We start from the raw sequence: 13,816 nt of genomic DNA, 5'->3' as shown, positions 1-13,816 counted from the left end.
GTTATTATAATCTATAAATGTATGATCTGGCATGTGTGTGTGATTGGAAGAAAGGATGGCTAGTGATTGATTGATTGAAGGTGTCTGGAAAAAGATACCATGTATAAGAGAGTGAGTTTATGAACTTTCATTTAAATAATACATTCTTGGTGTATATTATTCCTTTAGTAAGCCGTATTGACTTGCATAAATATGATATTCTATGCATACATTACATTTTTTCATATGACTAAACATGACATGATGTAACATGATAAAATACATGCATGAGTTATATTATATTTATATGATTTATGGACAAGATATGTGATAAGACTGATATATGTACATGCTCGTACTGATTAGATTGATATAAAATACATGATATACGATATTGATGTATATTATACATGATACATATCATTGATATAATATGAAATGAATAGAGATGTTGATAGAATATACAAGATACTAACACATATATATAGGTATACATTCACTCAAATGATATGGAATGAATAGCAATACACATATTGAAATATCTGATAGAGCATATACTTTTGAACTATGATATAAATCTACATTAATAATTAATTAAACATGTATATGATGCATTGACACTAATATTATATAAGCATGTGCTGATAATTGATTGAATATTGATATGATTGCATTGAACCATATGATAAACCTTTGTACAACATTTCATAAGAAACACTTTAATAGGATTGAGTCAGATATTATTGATCCACTAATGGTTTTAATTCATATTGAGTGATAATGTTCACACATTATTATTGTTCGTAATGATATGTTACAGTTTATATGAATTGATAGTGTTTACACAAATTGATACATCTTCACACCGGTATAACAATGTATATTTTGGTGTTTACATGAAAAAATTGAGATAATATTTCCCACTACATTAGTTTATAAATGGATAATTAGTGGCTTTGGCATGAAATTAAAAGAATAAAAGATGCAATTATTTTTAGTTAGATCTTAGGACACCACAAAGTGTTATTAGATTAATGATTTTAAAAAAAATGAATTATAACCAAAGCTGTAGGAATTGATTTTTAGATGGATAGAAATTGAATAGTTTAAAGTGTATTATTTTACATACATAATTGATTGCATAAATGTGTTTTGAGTAAAAAAAATGGTTGTTGTGCATGTTTACAAATGGATCCAAATGATCAAGATGAATCAAATGATCAAAGTATAGTAAGATCTCTAATGATTTCAAATTCAATGAAGCAATTTGCTAGTTTAATAACTCAGCTAATGAGTAATGCACATAGTAGAAATTTTAGGAGCAAGGAAAATGAAGAAGATAGCCATCTACATATGTTTGACAAGTTGAAACCTCTACTATTCAAAGGAGCTATAGAACGATAGGTAGTAGAGTTGGCTACCCACGATAATTAAAATTTTTAAATGTATGTAGTTTCCAGATAACAGGATTGTTCAACTGGCAATTTTTTTTATTTGAAGGTGAAGATGAGAGATGGTAGCTTGGGAAATAGATAAAAGTTTTAAGGTAAATTGAATTGATAGAAAACCTTGGAGGTAGTTATTGATACCTCTATTATCCCAATAGTAAATAGAGGAGTCATTTATGAGATTTGAGCGAGGGGATAAGACATTGATGTAGTATGAAGCTAAGTTCACTACATTGGCCAAGTATGCTTCTCAATTGATAAGTACAACATACAAAAAATATTAGAAATTTTAAAGAGGACTGAAAGATGAGTAGCGAGGTTGTCTGGGATTAAGAAAAATGAAGAAGATAAGCATCAACAAATGTTCTACAAGTTGAACCCCCGACCATTCAAAGGAACTATAGAACCATAAGTAGTAGAGAAATGGCTACTAAGGATATACAAAACTTTTGATAGTATACAGTGTCCAGATAATAGGAATATTCAACAGACAAAGTAGATAATATGGGAGCAAAGAGAATGAAGAAGATAAGCTTCTACAAATGTTCCACAAGTTTAAACCTCCATTATTCAAAGGAGTTGTAGAATCACAAGTAATAGAGAATTGTTTACCATGGATGGATAAATTTATTGATAATATGTAGTGTCTATAGAACATGAATATTCAACTAGAAATTTTTGTGTTTGAAGGTGAAGTTAAGAGATGGTGGCTTGGATAATAAAGAAAAGTTCCAAGGTAAATTGAATTAATAGATCACCTAGAATGAAATTATTCATGCCTTTATTAGCCTAACAGTAAATACAAGAGTACATATTTTTGACATTTGAGTAAGGAGATAAGATGGTGATTGATAAGTGTAAATTATATATTATTTTATGTGTTTTATTTCTAGTGAAAATATATTATTTTAGTTATTCTTATACAGGAAAAACTAAAAAATTAAGTAAAATTTTAAGTAGTCAACGATGATGCAATTTTTGATGAAATAACACCATAACACTTACTTCAATACCATCAAAGCAGTATAATTCTGACATGATGACGTTGAGTTCTCTGTTTACAAGCACTGTGATGGAAACAAAAATATCATCGCAATATTGTTAGTATTAACAGCATCAGGAAGTTAGCTTGGCAGCTCCAAATTATATGTTTTAAAATACCATGATGCCATAATTTCTCATGCCTTGGTGCCATTTTTGAACTTGAGTGCCGCAGTTCTCAAATGTCCATAACACCATGGAATAGTTGTTATAACCTCCAAGGGACATATACTACTAGTGAAGAGATTCCACTGTTCACAAAGTAGCTAATTCATATCAACAAGCGTCGCGATAGTGCAAAAGCTTCAACCCTGAGGTTCTAGTTTACTTTAGTAGAACCGTAGTGCCATTATTTCAAGTGTAATAGTGCCAATTACCATTTTTTATTTTTTAATAAATAGCTATGATGTAATGTTTATAGGTGAGTTTAGTCACTCGTGTAAATTCAATACTTTTTAGAGTACTTCTCTAATTCGCTCTTAGAGTTAATCTAAGGGAGGCTAGTAAATTAAAAGATACAATAATTTGGAGTATTTAACCTAAGTTTTGAAGTAACTCTGTAAGTTAATGGGAGGGAGTATAGAGGATTACTTTGATCCTTCTTGATGATATCACTCTTTTGTATTTTTCAATCTTCCATGAGTTTGATGATAAAGAGTTTTCTTATTATTCATTCTATGTCTTGCTAATTCTTTTATTTTGGATTGATGAAATAAAATGCGTGTTGGGTACTAATAAGGACAATTTTTCTATAAACTATTAAAAGATATTTTTGATATTATCATGATCTTTATTTAATACACATAACGTTCATATGAGTAGTTAAAATAGAGGAATGCAAGAACAACCAGGAGCATTGAGAGAGGATGTTGTATGCCTAGACATATGATGTAAAATATTATAGGTTCTTAAGGAGATAATATAACTGTAGAAGGGTAGCAGATATCCTTTTTATCCCAACAAGTTGCATGGACGGAGATCTAGAAATGTATATGCTCAAATATTACTTTGAAGAGTTTCATTAGGAAAGATATGCAATTTATATTCATCAATCCAAAACATTTTAATTTAATATGATATCAAATATTTTACTATTTTATTCAGTGATAAAATCTCCAAAAATATCATTTTTATTTTAGTATGATAATTATTGTAATTAGAGTAGACAATAGTAGCTTCTTGCAAGTAAGCATACATCCTCTTGGGTTTGATGCTCCACTCTATCACTTTATTATTTGATTCAACACGTATACTTGTGTATACTAAGTGGGGTTTGTTATTATTTATATTAAAAACAACTTAATAATTATTTAGGATTAATAAAACTATTTAGGGTTAATAGAACCCTAGTTTTTAATATAATTCAAAAGTTCACTCCACAACTCCTATCAGTGATGTCATATGAAGTTGAATTCACCACATTTGCCAAGTATACTTCTTAATTGATAAGTATGACTATTGAAAAGTATTACAAATTTTTAAGAAGACTAAAAGACAACCTGAGACATTGTTAATACCTCAATGGATCAAAGAATTTGTAGAGCTCATGAAAAGAGAGATATTAGTAGAAAATGATTTCTTAATTGAGGTGGGATATGAGCAGGAAAATGTTTGGTGAACAGACTACAAAAGAAGGTGTTGGTGAAAGAAGACTAAATGACTTTTTAATGATTCTTATACTCCTAAAATTTCTAGTTGGGAGCATCACAATAATGACATGAAATTGTGGAAATAATTTTAAAATAAAAATATAAAAAATTTTGAGCTGGAGCATTATTCTTTCAAGCACAATGGACCTAGGAAGTGCCGCTGCGGCTCTGAAGTATCTATTCTACAGTAACTTGGGGATCAATATGTAGACTAAACAACATATATTTAATATAAATAAGACTTAACACCATCACCTCCTTCCAATTTTATTTGGCTTACCATGTAAGTAAGATGAAAGGAAGAGAAAATACAAAATAGATAAAGTGGTTTAGGGATTTTTCATCCGTTGGTTCTATTATGAGATTTAGATAACCCAAATACTACTTTTATTTTCAATAATTTTAATTCTATTATTTTAATCTTCCAAAAATTGATAAATATGTTTTTTTCTCCTAATTTAAAACACTTTTACCATATAATTTTTCATATATTATAGATATAATTTTTATCATATTTTGACTATAATATTATGCAATTTTATCGACTAGAATGATAGTTATAATTTTCTAAAGTTAACAAATAATATATAGATTGTTATGCATTTCGCATATTAAAATAGAGTTATAGCATATCATTGCATTTTATACATGATATTATATTGCACAAAGGGAGTGACACAATATACATGATGAATGTGGCATTTTCATTAAGATTGTCCGTGAAAACTATAATTAATACTAGTTGATTATTAAAAGGATTACCATGTATAAGAGGGTGGCTCGGTAGACTTTCCTTTAAAGAAAAGTTTTGGGGTGTAATCTAAGATGTTAGTCTGTAACTTATTGATTGATTACACCGACAAAAAGAGAGTGATGACTCTTTATTGATTTATTGAAAGCCACCTATTAAAAGAGAAGATTGGCATAATTAATTGAAAGATTAGATTGATTAATACTGATGGATTGATAGAAAGATGAATAAGAGAAAGATGCTTCATTAGTGGTAGTAGGAGACTTGCAGTAATATGCTTATGAGAAAAATATAGAGACACATAAGGACTATAGCAACTTCCTTATAGTCAACATTGATTTTTACAAACAAACACACCCAACTCCTACAAATGATGTACGTGGATATGTGGTGATTGCAAAGACACCCTCATAATCAACGCCAATTAAATATCTAGCAAATTTGTAAGCCCCTTGTAGGTAAATAAAGTTGACATGTAATGAATGCATTGAGTGGCTTGGGATAAAGCGCAGTTCTGATCATACAAACAATGATAAAAGAGTTCCAATACACATACCATAAAATTTACAAGAAAGAATAACATATTTTTAATATATATACGAGCTCCTATGAGTCATTATGGGATACCCCCCATTCATACAATAGTCCACCTACGAGTGATGGTTAGCAACATGCAACTAAGACAATAGAGTCCCTTGCAAGCATACACAACACAACAAGTAATGAATGGGCATACCTATTAAAAATGATGGAAGATCTGCTACATGGGCAATAGTTTTAATCAACAACATGAAATGAATGCTATGGATGTTGGCCTCCATTTATGAATTGGTCACTTGTACGAGCTTATTGCGTGCATATCTCATAGTTCAATACTATATTTTGCACTATTGTCTATGTTGAAGGGTCGAATCTTGTATTTCTTCCTCAATTCATTGTCATCTTTGAGACTTATTCCTTTTGGTCACATATGATTCATCGTTATGTTAGAAAATATATGTGATCCGATCAATGCCGACTTGACGAGTGTTTTCATGTGCATTTGAACCCTATGTGGATCTTTTTTCTATGCTTAATATATTTTGATAGGGACTTCATTTTTCAAGCGGACTGAACGAGCACGTCCAAATTGTTGAGATCTTTCAATTATGACCATTCACGCTTGAACTGGGTGTTATTTGATGCGTGTCGAGAAGTGAGAGAAAGAGTTCATTACTATTATTTAAATATATGATAAAAATGAATTAAAATAGAAAAAAAATATTTAAAATATTTAAAGATTTAACTTCAAAAAAATAAAATTCATTAGGTTGCCCATTCACATTTAATTATAAATTCAAAGGTGTTCCTTGATTAATATTAATTCCAAGGTTATCTAACTTAATTCCTAGACATTGTAGAAACTTGAGAATTTAAGATCGAGAATACATCAGTGCGCTATCTACCTTTGTAGGGTGTACTCTATCTGAAGGCCATTGGAAATTATTGAGTCAAAAGAAGATTGAGGAAACATCTTCTCAACTTTATATAGAATAAAATGGATATGCTGCTCCATAAGAATCAGGTGATCTGTATTTAATTTTGAAGAGCTTAAATCTTTGAAGAAGATACTTAGCTCGATCAAGGGATTTAAAATTTAATCTAGCAGATAACTAAAGGTAGTTGGTAGTAGTCATTTTATAAAGATTTGGTAGTCATGAATTTTCAAACCAAACAATCTCCTAGTTCATATGTCAACACATTTACTTCAATTTGAAGAATATCCATCAGGTACCTATAGAGACTTCACCCATTCACAAACTGCTCGTATATACTCTAAAGTCAAGGTGAAAGGAGCTTTAGGTTTAAAAAAATTTCATTTCCACCATCCTTCAATTATAATATTTTTCTCCTACAAATCTCCTTTAAGTCCATCCTTGCTTTTATATTATCTTTGGATTTTTCTTTGATGTCCATGAATATATTAAATATATTATCAAAAATATTTTTCTTTATATGCATTACGTCTAAGTTATATCTGATCAGATTTGTCCTCCTATATGGCATTGACCAAAAATACCTTTTTAGTCTAGTTGTTATTGACACTATACCCTAGAAATTTATAATAAGATATTATTGGAGATTCGACTTTTGTGGGCATGGACCTTACTCTTTCAAATATATCTTCACTACTAAATCTAGGATGAGACTGCAACATCATCATTTTATTTTTTATAAAAGCATCCTTATTTTGCTTGAAAGGATGACCTGTAGGTAAGAATATGTGATGATAGTAGAATCAATTGTTCTTCCCTCCAGTCTTTAAAGTAAATGATTTTTTATATTCCATACAATATTTACAAGCTAACTTTCTAGAGGTGTTCCAACCTAAGAGCATATTATACGTAAGAAAGTCACCAATTGTCCAAAGTAATGCTACCCTCATAATGAAGTTTTATTTAGTAGAGATATCATATGCACTCACTCCCTCTTTTCATAATAAATTTAAATTATTAATTAACAATTATAAGAATACATAAATCTTTGCTTTTGAATTATGTGGCATTAAAATGATAAGCATCAGAAACATGTAAGGAGTTATCATACATAACACTAAGGGTACATTATAAGGAGTTACATACATAACACTAAGGGAACATTATACGGGGTGAGTAGCATGGGCCAGCATGATTAAGCTGAAGTAGACTAACTAAATGGAGTAAAACCATCTATGCATAAACCTAATCTTATATTTCTTAATTTTATGGCGAAGGTGGGACGTGTAAGATCAAAGTGTTTTAAAGCTTCTACTTTTTATGGATGTGTAATAAAACCTTCTTGTGAAATGTGTTCATTATGTCATCTCATATGTTTAGCAGATCTCGTGGATGCATATAACCGTTATCTAGAAATTATGGGTAAGTAAAACATCCTACTGATTGGTACATCCTTCATCTTTCTTTTCATGATAAAATTTGGTTTAAATCTTAGTGCATTATAGTAATGGCATGCAATCTCTTATTGAACATTTTTATAGAATAACATACATCCATTGATACAATAATATATCTTTGTGTATGTCAAATCAAGCTTAGAAACTAACTTCTTAGTCAAATATAAATTTATAGGAATAATGTTATCTATCGGGTTGGTTTCTTTAAGTAATCCAATGAACTAAATAAAATATTCACGGGGGATATTATATTCTACCTTGATGCTTAATATCTTAATAATAACAGATAACTCTTAGTGAGTGGTATGCCTCTTCCATATTAGTTGTTGGGAAACATACAATAAATTATAAAAATTTTGTGACTCCTTATTAGATGACTCTTCTATATATTATTCAAATTGTGCTTTAGTTGCATCATGTACTAAGTCCTCAAGATCAGGTCTGATACTTTCTTCCTCAACTATATTAGAACTTGTCAATGGGCCGCATCAAGAATCAAAATATTGTTCATACTCACCATGAGAAGTCCAATACCAATATCCTAGCATGAAGCCTCATCGGTATAGATCAACAGTTATGTCATCTAGGCTTAGGTCCACCTAATTTTTATATTTAGGACATGGGGAACAAAACTTTTCATCTGAGATGAAGCTAGGCAGTTGAGATAATTTCCCCCTTTAATGAACTCATATGTTAATATTTTTCTTCCTTACGCCAATCTATTATACATCCAACTTCTTTGAGTTCTGATATCCATAATATAATCTATATATAATATGAATATGTTAGATAATATTGTAATATTTATTAAATGAAAATACAAAGAGTCTAAGCCTGATCAAAAGTCCATCATTTTAAGTAACCAAATCATCCAAAGTGACTCTCTCTAATCTTATATTCCACTAGAGCTACTCCAGCCTTCTCATATATATTCTATTTTTATATCATGTCTATAATCAACTATGTCTAATGCATTCCTCTACATTCGCACAACAATGCCCAATGCATTCTTCTACTTCCACCATCCAACTTGAGTTATACAAATAATATCACCATCTATTTCACCATAAATACATCAAAGATATTAAAAATGTATACTTTTCTTAATGATTTCATCTCCCAAAGTCACAATCCCTCAACTAGGTATATTACTACTAAAATACACTATATATATTAAGTTTTAGATTTATTTATGAGAAAACCTTTAGACTCTAAGGTTAACCTACATAATTTAAGTTTATCTTCAACTCTCTCTCTACTATTATCAATTACAAGAAAAATATCATCAACAAAAAGAATACACCAAGGTACATTCTCTTGCATATGTCTAGTAAGAATATCCATAACATATTAGAGCAAACAATATACAAAAAAATACATTCTCTTGTAAATGTCTAGTGAGAACATCCATAACTAAATCCAAGAGCATACTCCAAGATACATTCTCTTGCAAATGTCTAGTGAGAATATCCATAAGCAAAACAAATTAAAAGCATACACCAAGATACATTCTCTTACAAATGTCTAGTGAGAACATATCCATAACAAAAGCAAAATCATACACTAAAGTTCATTCTCTTGAAAATGTCTAATGAGAACATTCATAACAAAATCAAAAGCATACATTAAGACATCTTCTCTTGCAAATGTCTAGTGAGAAAATCCAAACTTAAGTTCATGGAAATAATACCTTCTCTTACCGAAGACAGTGACCTTCCCTTTTCAGAGGCAGCGAGTATAGGAAACCGGCGGCAAACAGTGCGGAGAGTGGAGACAAACGAAGGTGAACGGTGCAGCAAAGGTAAGCAAGGGTTCGGTCGCGTTCGGGACAGCTCTCAGGCTTGAGCAAAGCTATTTGAAAGAAGAGGGAAAGAAATAAGAAGTTAGACGGCGGACCAGTCAAAATAGGGCTCTTACCATCAAAATTTTTGGATGATTATTCATTGAGTATAGTATCAGTATGTTATCCGCCGGTAACTTTTCGTTGAGTTTAAGTAAGCAGCAACAATATTCACCAGTAATTCCACGGAACTTGCACCGAAAACCTTTAAAATACTGGAAAAAAACCCAGTGGAATATGCGTTGATGTTTTAATAGTAAAAATTTTGCCAAACATTTCACCATTAATTTACTGGCGCATATTCTGTCGGTATCACCATGAAATTATAAGTCAAAGGGAGAGTAATTATCATGAGATGCAACTTCGTTTAGTCAGACACCTACTACCTATAAGTAATTGGGAAGATGAAAACCTCACTAGAAGAAGTGCTATAGTTTGATGTGGAGAAAATCCAATACTTTGAGACCACAAAAGTCATTGAAGAGATACCTACAGTAGAGGGTGAGTCTAGTAGAACCGTCAAAATAAGTGCCTTATTCAATAAGGATCATAGAGACGAGTTGATCTATGCCTTAAATGGAAACCTAGATGACTTTGCCTATAGCAATAGAGATGAAAGGGATCAATAAAGAAGTTGCCTACCACAAATTAAATGCCAAAATGGATGCCAAGTTGATTAAATAAAAAATTAGAAGGATAGTTGTACGTGACACTCGTTCAGCCTATCAAGGAAGAAGATGAGCAGGATTTTTAGCTCTAGGCCTAGGAAGGCAACTTGTAATGATAGGAGGTGTAGGGGCACTAAACAAATTTTTTAAATGATCAATGTCAACAGAAATAATGTCCTTAGAAGATGTATGCATGTGTTGGTCCATTGAGAGCTTATGAATACAATTATGGATCCTCAAACCTTTTAATTTCCAATATATATATATATATATATATATATATATCATCTTCACCTCTACTTATCTGCAATATTTCCTCTATACTTGGAAAGGAATTATTTGCTTCATTCATTCTCAATTTATTGAATATAATTATATTCCTTTTTTTTTACTTTTTATTATACCATTTATGACAAGATGTTATTTTCCTAGCTTCTATTCTATGCTCAAAACTTAAGCTATTAATATTATAATAGAGAACTAACAATTTTTAATAATGCTTTTAAAGAGATTAATGGAATTCTCATCAAAACAAAATTGTTTCATAATATTAAACAAGAAAGTCCAATTAATATTATTATAGGTCATGAAAAATATCAAGTTTGAGTATTATATTATGACCATGGAATTTTTTTTGTGAATTTTATGAAGAAATTTTTTAGCAAGAAAAACATTATCAATAATATTTCTACCTTTAACAAAGTTTGTTTGATTTAAAGAAATGATTTTAGGGAGAAAATTAGATAAACAAGTAGCCAAAATTTTGAATAAAAGATTATTAAAAGAAGTGCAAAGGCTAACAGGTCTATAGTCATTCCAAGTTTCGGGGTTAATGTTTTTAGGGATCAACATAAAAGAAGTGCTAGTGAAACATTTAGGTATAGAAAGACCGTAAAAAAGTAGTTACAAATTTATACATATCCTCCTTAATAATATTTCAACATTTTTTTAAAGAAAGAAGTCATGAAACCATCTGGGCCAGCACATAATCTTTATTCATACTCATCAAAGAGTTGAGAATATCAGGCTCATCAGGCAACTTAGTAATAATATAGTTATCTTGAGAAGAAATAGAAAAAAGAATAACATGAGGAATAGAAATAGGCTCAACCTTCTTGCCAGAACCAAAAGATTTCAAAAAAAAAGGAAAAAAATAGAATCAGAGAATAATGATTGATCCTCACACCAGTCACCAGACTCCAATTCTAACTTTTTAATAAAAAAATTTATTTTCTTATCATTTTTTATAGCATGGAAATACTTAGTGTTCCTCTCACCTTCCAAAATATGTTTAGAAGATGCTTTTTGCTTCCAAAATTCTTCTTTTATTTGTTAAAGATTGAGTAGGTAAGCCTTGGTAGAGTAGACTTGATCCCAATCAACATCCTTAGATGAAACAACAAAATTAATTTTATGCATATAAACTTCTTTTTTATCCTTCTTAATGTTATAAAAAATGTTGCCAAATTTAAATTTATTCCACCATCTTAAAGCTTGTTTGATTCTCTTAAGCTTTAAGGCAAAATAGAGCTTATCATTGTCTCCCTTGAGAAAGAGGAGCAATCCAATTCCCATTAACCATTATAGAAAAAATAGGAGCTTTTAACCATATATTTTTGAAATAAAAAGGAGTGAAACTAGTAGCATTAACTTGAAAAATGTTCAGAAGAAAAGGAGAATGATCAGAAATAGTCCTACTAATGTGTTGAATAACATATAAAGGAAAAAATAGAGATCTAATCATTATTAAATAAAAATCTATCTAACCTTTCTCAAACTCTATTATTAGACCAAGTAAAAGTAAAACCATAAAAGCCAATATCATAAAAACCACAATGCAACATCATATTAATTATTGAAATCATCAATAGCATTTTTATTAGAGGGAGAACCTCCTACAATTTTAGAATAATTAGAAATAATATTTAATTCCCCTCCAACAAACTAAGGACCCTTATAAGAATTTTTAAGGTCAGCAAGCTGTTGCCAAAGAGATAACCTACCATGTTAAGTGCAACTAACATAAACAATAGAGCCAATAATAGAAACATTGAAAAAGGAGAAATTGAAATGAATAATTTGATCAAAATTACCAATAATAGATACATTAATATCACTTTTCCAAAAACCCAAATCTTATCAGATCAATTAGTCAAGGAAAATTCAAATCCCAACTATCTTTGACAAGCATTAATTTTAGAGGAATCAACCATGGGTTTCAAAAGATCTAAGAATAATATATTATGAACTCAGTGAAAACAATATTTATGATAAGCAACCCGGTGACCTGACCAGGGCCACTGCCCCCTTGGATCCCCGATAGGTACTTAACGGTTCCCCACCCCTAAAAATTAAGGCTAGTTCAACCCCTAATCACGATGATATGAGTTAATTTTTATTATTGGAGTTACGTTAGTACAAACTTAATTTACACTTGGTTCTAAACTTAGTACAAACTAATTCACGTGATGGATCTCATAAAATTCACTGATTCTCCTTACACATAACTGAATCCCATCGATAATAGTTCCCATCCAACACAAACTCCCATTTCCTTTACATCTTACCAAATCTTGTCAATGCCACTCCTTTCTCATTTGCAAGCCATCGTTTGAATCCCATCATGATTTATGACCCTTACTTGCTCCAAATCCAACCGATTCATCTACTTATCTCTCACATTCCATCTGATTCCATTGATGCCTCACTCACTTCTTAACATGCACGAACACATCTTCTCTTTCACATGCCACCAAATCCCATCAAAGTCGTGCCCTCAACCCCTCACGAACTCTCCTTCTCCTAACACGCCACCAAACTTGTGTGAATGCCCTACAAGGCATTCATACCTTGTTCCAAATAAAGGTTCAAAGCTGCTTTGAATCTTTCTTTGAATTAGATTTGAATCCTTCAATTTCAAAAAAAAAAAATGATGCTTTAATTAAAAAAATACTAATATAAGAAATAATATGTAACAAGGGATAGTTCCATCCTTCGTAAGGAAATCCTAATAAAAATATTGAGACATAAGTTTTCTCTTTGCGCTCATGCTAGTGTTTTTCCACTTGCTTTGCTTCTCAGTGGCGCCGGTCGTCGTGGCTCTTCTAATGCTCATTCTGCTCTCACGGAAGTCCTTTATTCCTTTCCTCTTTTTTTTTTGCATTTTTTCTTACTTTTTCACGTTCAATCATCCTTTTTTTTCCACTATAACCATTTTTTGGCTTCCTAATCACTTGAAAAATCTAGGCTTCCTAAATGGTGTTCCAAAATCTCACTCTTTTTTGGATGCCTTGTCTGGGGAGTCTTCTCTAGTGGATTATCCTGATCTTAAAACCTCTACATATCGTGGTCTTCCATCGTTGTAGATTTTGAAGTAGGAAATCCTTGCCCTTGCAGCACCTTTTGAGTTTGCTTTAGTTGGAAAATTTTGTACTTAGAGTCCATCCCTCGATTCAATCCAAAACTCATTAATGATTTCTTTGTTACTGTTCTCAACCCTAAACATGTG

Source organism: Dendrobium catenatum, unplaced genomic scaffold (genome assembly GCF_001605985.2).
Source record: "Dendrobium catenatum unplaced genomic scaffold, ASM160598v2 fragScaff_scaffold_1557, whole genome shotgun sequence".
Taxonomy (NCBI): Eukaryota; Viridiplantae; Streptophyta; class Magnoliopsida; order Asparagales; family Orchidaceae; genus Dendrobium; species Dendrobium catenatum.
This window is presented reverse-complemented; position numbering follows the sequence as displayed.